The 8,695-nt window shown below is 31.5% G+C and overlaps 1 protein-coding gene across 1 annotated transcript in view; it reads right to left on the bottom strand.

Moving 5' to 3' along the window:
* Positions 1-8,695, bottom strand: part of LOC117176603 (pleckstrin homology domain-containing family G member 5-like) — a 447,084-nt gene that overhangs the window by 340,909 nt on the left and 97,480 nt on the right. The window lies entirely within an intron of this gene.

Consider the following 8,695-nt stretch of genomic DNA (forward strand, 5'->3'; position numbering starts at 1 on the left):
CGAAGAAACTGAAGAGAGTGACGAAAATGACTAAAAGTAGTTTCTAATAAAATATTGTTTGATTAATTTATTCTTGTTCAATAATATGCATAATATTATATGCTAAATGTTTAATAAATAGATTATTTCAATGATAATATCTGGAGTTACTGTTGTGCATTTGTTTTGGTAAGATTGACTTGACCTTCACGTCGTTCGCTGCAGCGCGTACGTAGCCGGCCAGGCACGTTTTTGGGCAGCGTCAAGATTACCGCTTGGATTTTAAAACATTCATAATTTTTGAACTATTAATCAAATTGATCTAAAACTTTTCAGAAAACTTCTTTGAACTTTAATGGACAACTTTATCATTGATAGCTTTTCGTGGCTTAAAATTCGTTCGATAAACGAGGCGCTTGAAGGTTAAAATTCATGATTTTTGCATTGCCTCAAAAAAAAATTAATAACTTTTTTGTTTATTACTATATTCTCGTTTTTCTTTCTTAGATAGTTTAAGAAGACTTAAACACGTACTTTGTATTGGAGAAATCGGGAAATGATGAAAATTGGCTAAATTAGCGCGAGTTGAAGTGAAAAAAGATTGGAATTTTTCGTTTTCAAAAAATCCACTTTTTACCAATTATCTCAAAAACTACAAAACCTATAAATTTTTGCAAGAGGAAAAAAAGATGCACCTTGAAATTATCTACAAGTATCAGTCTTTAAAATTGAAATTAGAAAGATTTTCAAAATTGACACTCAGGACAATACTTCTCAGGCTGAACCCGGCCGTGTCCCCTTTTGGTCGCCAGCGGTTCAATTTGAGTTTCTTTATGAAGTACTTCGAGCGCTCGTAAAATGTTCAATTTCGAAATACTTCAGAAGCTGATTAGAGATTCTTTAAGAATACGTGTACGAACTCAAAATTAGTTATAAATGGATAAATATTATTCTTTTTATATTAATTATCTATAATTTACGAATTCAATGACGTCTGGGAAACCATAATTCACTCACCTGAGATATGAGATCTGGAGGATAAGAAAGATAATCATTGGCACAGTGTCATAGCCTTAAACCCGAGAGCTTTCCTGATTTTATCAGATAGTGCCGACCCTTTGGTGGCCTTCAACTTTATGCCTCCAGCCCATTTAAATTAATGTTTCTCACCACTTCGACTCTCCATAATATAATTGAAAGCTGTTAAATTTGACTTGGAGTTTGTTTAACATGTTGGCTAGGTTATAGTGGCTTTGATGTGTCTCTTTAGGATAATTAGCTACTTTTACAAATGTATAGTCATATAAATCCTTACAAGGCCATTAAAAGAATGTAAAATTTGGGGATTTTATAATTTCAGACCTGATTATAAAAATAATAAATGTATTTGTTTTCAACTTTAAGGACCGATTACAAAGGAAGTGATACTTGGAACGGTACCATTTTTGTTTTGTGAAGTAAGTCCTTAAATTCGATGAAATTTCCGAGTTTTTTACTTTAATTTTGGAAGTTTTTTATAATAATGAGAAACACAATGGATAAATATTATAACTTACTATGTGGATAAAATGTGAACATCCGAAGAAATTTAATTGATTGTAGCAAATAATAGCATTTTATCGAATCTATGACTGAATGAAAATTTCAAATGTTTTCACGTCAATACTTTAAATAATGAAATTAATGTGAAACAAACCAAATGAAAGAACAAAATCTTTTCTTTTAAGACAAAAGTTTTGACTTGACAATAATTTTCCTTTCTACTTCAAATTCAGCCAATATCTAATAAGGACGTTCAGAATTCTAACATAAAATCTCTACAACCACTTATCTTGATAAATTTGAATGGAATAGATGGGACTTCTTTATATAGATATTGATCTACAAATATGAAAATTAAAAAAAATTCGAATTAGAACAATTTTAAGAAGATCATGAATTTAAAATCCATTTTATTTTTAAAATTCGTCAAAATATTAAGCTATTTGAATTCATATACGTCCAAATTTTAATGTTATTACCCACCTCTTCCTTATGATCAACATGTAGTCCTTCTACTTCCTGCTGAATTTTCATGATTTTGAAAGCGTTTTAAGACACAAAAATATCGAAAAGCAAGGGGTTCACATACTTAACCTATATGTAACGATATTTAAAGTTTAACTGATTTTACTTATAGCGTACTGTAACCCGCCTGGCGATGATAAATAGAAGTTTATGCTTAACTATCGTACAAACCATTAATAAATCTAATAGGAGATTTTCTTTTTGGTAATCTAAAGAATTCTAGACGATGGATGCAGAAATGGTTGAAGATCATGTTAAGGTAGTCCGGCTATTGGATCCATCAGATGAAAAATCATTAAAATTAGTTTTTTTTTCGGAGAAATGTGTCCTCTTTCACGTAATGCTTTTTTTAGGGGCCCTTTCCAGGATAAAATTTGAATTATCACTGTTTAAAGTCGTGTCAAAAAACATGGGATCTTATGGACAGGCCTTTCGCGGGCTCCTAAAATGGTTAATTTTGGCTTTGAAACACGTTGAATATTGTTAGGAAAACTTTTTTTTTTAGACAGAAAATATAATGCAAAATTTGAATTACTGTTCATTTATACTTTCTTCCAGTGTATTTGAGCTTATTTTTAGCAAAATGTAGCCTGGAATAAAATATGTAGCTAGTATTGAATCAAATCAACATTTAAATTTACATTTTATTATTATTTAAAAAACATTTTGTTTATATTGATCAGCATAAAAATTTGTTACCTAATTTAGTAATTGATATCCTGGCCAAATTTTGTATTTAATTCCAAATTTCAGAAAAAAATAATTAACATAGCTTCGACTAGCTTTCCCAGTAGCCGGACTACTTCAAGTGCTTCTTAATGATGATCTTAAGCAAGATGAGAATCAAGCTAAAAGTTTGAAAGCCCCTCTAGATGATAGTAATACAGTTTTATATTTTAAAGTGGTGAAATTCATTAGCAAGAAAATTTACGTGGAACGTGTGCTTGCGCCAGCGATAAATTCAGATTTAGCTGTTCACTGGGATCAAATCATAAAACAAGTTCTACCCAATCATGAGCAAAAAGAATTTATTAAAAAATTCCCACCGCCAGAAAGCTGCTTGCCGATCGATCCACCAAAATTATCTGGAAGTAAAATTTGTTATAAATTGGTTATTCTGGAATCAGTTCCTAAAGAATATCTCGAATAATTTTAAAACAACACAAGAATATAGTTTCTCCATCAAATATTGGAAAAACTTTTTAAATTATTTTAGAAAGGAAAATTATGACAGAGGATCTATAAATTTTAGAATTTTCAAACGAAGGAAGCAGATTGTTGGTAGCCCGAGTAAAAATTCTTCGACTTGGTTATGTCTTGAGATCGTCTTTAAGACATCGATGTCTGCCTGCGTCTCAAAACTGAGTCGAGACATAGGCCTTCGTCTTACTTTTATGGCCACGACAGGTAAAATGGCGTTTACTTGTCTCAAGTCGAACCTTGTCTTGGCTGAGATGGTTGAACCTTTTTCGGCTCATAACTGATTTTTAAATTGATGCATGGGAAATTTGTAATCATTAAATAAGTTATTTTTTATTCGAAGATTCAGAATCTAAGGGTTTAAACGAGTATAACCCTTAAACATTTTTTATGAAATTATTATCAAATTTATTAAACAAGTATAAGTAATTTATTAAATAATTCATTAAATAAATGATTATTAAATAAGTTATTTTTTATTCGAAAATTCAAAATCTGAGGTTTTAAACGAGTATAACCCTTAAAAGTTTTCTTTAAAAAAATAAAAATTGTAACTTTCTACATGTATTTCCTAAGCCGTTAGAAATACGTAAAAACAAACAATATTTTCGGTAGCATCGTCAAACAAGCATAATACAAATGAAAATCCGTAAATAAGTTGATTGAATATATATTTAATGTACAAAAATATATAAGATTGTTTAATCATTAAAAAAGATTAACTTTTATTACAGTTAAAATGACCCTTCTCGTTAGGACAGGTATACGCTCGAAGTTATAAACCGCTCGTGCTGAAGTCATAAAAATTTGACTCAAGAGATAAATTTATGTCTTCAAGGCATAGAAACTTGTCTCCAAGGCATAAATTGAAGTCTGGCTCCGTCTCAAAACTAAGACATGTTCAAGTCGAAATTTTGGACTTCGGCATGTTTTGATTGGGGGCAATTTAAGCCGAAATCAAGTCGAAGCATTTTTACTCAGGAGACCTTCAGAACGATGAAGCAGCCATTCGCAAAAGTCCTATTTTCTCAAATTGTGAGACATCTACGAAGGAAGCTTTGAACTCGACGAGAGCTAATGAATTATTTTATACCTTAATTATGTAAACTTATTCAACATTTTGAGCCAAGAATAAGAAAGTGGTCCGGTGATAAAAGATTAAACATTTCTGACCAACTTTCCAAATAACCGATAAAGTGCCTATAGAAAAAATGTAAAGAAAGATTAGATCAATTTTTATCCGATAATTTCCTAGTACCAAAGCCAAATAGAACTTCTAGACTTATATTAAACTTAATTAAACATTAACATGTCTCCCTTTCCGATTAAATACTGCTCCTTATGTATTTATAAAAGTATTCAAATTTCTAGCATCCAATTTACGGTAATTAGAGTATCTATCTGTTATATAAATATTTAAGTAAAAACAATGTACGAAGAAAAAGGTCAAACAGGTGAAATACAATCTATGAATTAATAATTTGTACCACATTTTTACATGAAGGCCATGTGATGAGTGGGTCACGTGACCAGATTCCTACCTTACCGTCACTTTTTTTTAATTTTCAAACTTATATTCACACGAAACGCCTTTTATCTGCAAGTGAACTTTTATCCTAATAGCATGGAGCACCTCTTCCGACATAATAAGTGCCACCCCTAAAAAGGGGTCTATTACATGTCATATGCGGCAAGTCACATCTACGGCATGTCATATCTACATATATGACCTGTCGCGAATATGATATGTCGCAAGTGTGACATGCTGCCGATGTGACATGCGAAGGGTGAGATTTGCCGCAGATATACTTGCCGCATGTGAGATGAAATGTCCCCCGGTCCGTACGGCCCAGTAGGAACTAGAGAAGGGATGACGCACGCAACGCGTCGATCGAGGGAAAAAATCAATTTATAATGAAATAATCAACTGGCCTTTTTTGTGTTTTTGATTGACGTATCGAGTTTATTTCTATGTAAAAACATTCCCTAAACTTGTGCGCTTGTCACAGATATAGATGTTTGGTGAAATTGTTCATTTTTTTTAAAGCTGTGCTACCTTATAAACAAATTATTTTAAAAGCTGTACAAATTTATGTATTGGGATTGATAATAATAATCTGCAATAAGAAAAAAAGTCATTAACAGTGTATTCAAATTAAAATCAAATACAAATTTTCATGTCAAAATTAGCTTTTTATAAATACACTTTGTCATCACGTCTTCCTATAAACTCTTTTTTTTAACGTTGCAAATTAAAAGTTCTATAGAATAAGAAAGCTTTTAACTGCAAATTAAGGGTGCACCTTTCGATCTGAATTTTTAATATGATACTCCCAAATGTATAATAAATAAGCCGGAACTGCTCATTTTGGCCAATTTTTAAAATTAGATTGGAATTTTCTGGCGTTCATTTTATTCACTGTCAATAACAAGTTAAATGAACAATTTTACCAAACAGCTGTAGCGGTGATAAGTGCACAAGTCTAGGGAATGTTTCTCCGCAAAAATCAACTTAATTCGTCAACTATTAAGCATGTACACTATGATTGTTCATAACAAAATAAATGTATGATTTCTCAATTAATTTTTTTAAATAAATTCAACCTAAATACAAATTTAGAGAATCCTTCGAAGAATAAAATGAGACCTTGATCATTAGGTGTAAATAAAATTGTAAGTTTTCTCTAAAGAGAAAGGGAAAACTGAAGCTCTAAATAACTACTGTTGGATAAATAATTTTAACCTGTATTTTTTTCTGAAGTGTGCTTAGAAGCCTCTATCAAGATTTACAGAGTTTAATAATAGATCTTTTTTTTGTCTATTTTTTCAAATATTTTAAAGATTGGCAACTTTTGAGATTGATTGTACGTATTTTAAATCCTTAACAGAAAAACGACAACTTGATTATTGCGTTGTAAATTGATTGAAGGTGGCGTCCCATGGCACCGCCAATCTTGGCGCAAAACATAAAATCACCAGATATTTGACCAAACGATATTCTCCTATTATTCCACAGAAACACTTTCATTAGCTAAAATGTCAAGCGATTTGAAATTTTGCGTTTTGCGTCAAGATTGACGCTTTCATGGGACGGCCACCCTTGTTCCCTCTGCCGACGCTTTGAGTGAATCATTCCCTTCTCCACTGCATGCTGGGTCGAGACGGGCCGAGCGTAGAGGCGGTTCTGCAATTCGTTGCCTCATGTGATACGCGAAGCTTTAAAAAAATTACAAGCCTTCGTAAAGAAAACCGTGTGAACCCCATGCTATCAGATTTTTTTTTAAAGATTTCAAAATCGCGAAAAATCAGCAGAAAGTAGAAGGAATACATGTTGATCACTTCAGCAAAGATGCCTCTTAAAATTAGGATAGAACTTCACTTACTAGTGTAATAATTTAATATTCTAATTTATAATCCAAATTTCCATTTTAATACAGTGAAACTCTCAGGTAGGGCTCTCTAATATAGTTCTTCCGATAATTGACCTGCAAGTAGAAGTAAAAGAAGCTGCGCGGGATGGGCGGTGGTCACTCAGGCGTGAACAAACAAAAGTGTTTACATCCAGGACAGAATTCTCTCGGGTTTGTACCCGCCTACCGCCAGCCCCAAAACCGGCAATGTATAAGAGTTTCGCTATAGTTGGAAAGTATTTCAAATTAGAAATGTTCAAATTTATATTATTCAGTAATGAAAATATTTCTAAACGTTGTTTAATTCCCATATCTAGAAGGTTTGAAGTTGTTCTTTTCACTTCTTTTTTTATATTACACGATATATTTTCGGTTTGAGAATTGGGAGATAGTAATAAATCCATTACCATTATATCATTTAAAACATTTAACTTGAATTTAATTTTAAGTACAAACAAAACTTTTCAAACTGGCCCAAATATTTTTCTAAGCTGAGTAAGTCTAATCTTAAAGAGTATGCAAATATTAATTGTAAGCACTGATAGAAAAATCTGTACTAGATTTAGTATAAAATGTGGTAGAAGCAAGAATGCAAAAAATGAAATTATATTTAGTATACCAGCGTATGGTAAATTTAGTATATTCATACTGAATTTAGTATACACGTGTATGAAATTTAGTATACGCGTATACTAAATTCTAAATTTAATTTCATGTTCTGACTTATTTCTTCCGTTATGTGTATACTAAATCAAGTAGAGATTTTTCTAACAGTGAGTGATGATATTCGAACATGACAATTGATACACATTTCCAAAATCTTTTTAAACAGGTAGGAAAAGTTTCGCATACCAATTTAAAGCTAGAACATTCGTTTCAAAAATATTGATCCTATATTTTATACTTTTTAACACGTTGAAATTTTCATCGCCATATCAGAAACGAATTTTTCAATTATTTTATTAAAAAATAAAAAATAAATGGTCAGCACGCTAGTTATCTACTCTACAATTTAAAAAATAATTTAAATTAAACAATTAGCCGGAAAAACATGAAAATTTACGCCCGCTACATATACACTGCACCACTCAAGTAAGTATATGGAGAAAATTATATTTATCTTTTAAAAAGTTGCATAGCTGGACTTCACAGTTTCTAAGTACTCTACTTCTTCCCTTTACTTAAAATAATTTTAAATTGTCTAGAACTCAAAACCTCCTTTAGCTGCTTCTCATGTTTGGTTTGAAACAGGGTAGGACAAAACTTATCATGTTTATCAAAGGTTTAAAAACGGCTATTTTGATGAGTGTGAACTTCCCACCCGAGAAAAACAAGGGCGACAAGTTCACTCTCGTCAAAATAGCCGTCTTTACGCCCTTAATACATAATGAACTATTTAACCTTATAATTACCCCTTTAAGTTGTATCAATCAGTATGCTAGATAATAATAAAAAAGTAATAATGAGCAGTTACTTGTTTCTCACCATACTATAATACATTTGATAATAACCAAATACACAATGGAACATTTATTTATTATGTATTTGTTTCTATATCAGCGACCTGGGTTGGAACAGCGTTGTAGAACGAACATGCTTAAATATGTAGTACGTGAATACTAGATTAGTCTATAAGTATATACCCCCCGCCCCACCTTTCCCGTCTCGTACCTATTATTTAAAAAAATTATTCAGTCCCAAGAAAAAGAATATTAATTTTACTTTACTTAAGAGCATTTGCTTTTGAATTACAAATATTTTTATCACTATATTAAAAATGAGATTTGAAGAAATCCTTTTAACAAAACTTGTATTTAGGTTTTAAGATTTTTTTAGAGAGAAAGCTCATTTTTGGCCCATTTATGAGCCCATTTATATTCTACCAGAATATAATAATAACTCAAAATCGCCAAAAATGCAGATAGACATATACTCGGTACATACCAGGTGTATACATATGAAACCGGTATTGCCATTTAGCGGCCAGTAGGCACACTTGTAGGCACTGTCGGAACTTACCATTTGTGCTAATTGGCATA

Source organism: Belonocnema kinseyi, chromosome 7 (genome assembly GCF_010883055.1).
Source record: "Belonocnema kinseyi isolate 2016_QV_RU_SX_M_011 chromosome 7, B_treatae_v1, whole genome shotgun sequence".
Lineage (NCBI taxonomy): Eukaryota > Metazoa > Arthropoda > Insecta > Hymenoptera > Cynipidae > Belonocnema > Belonocnema kinseyi.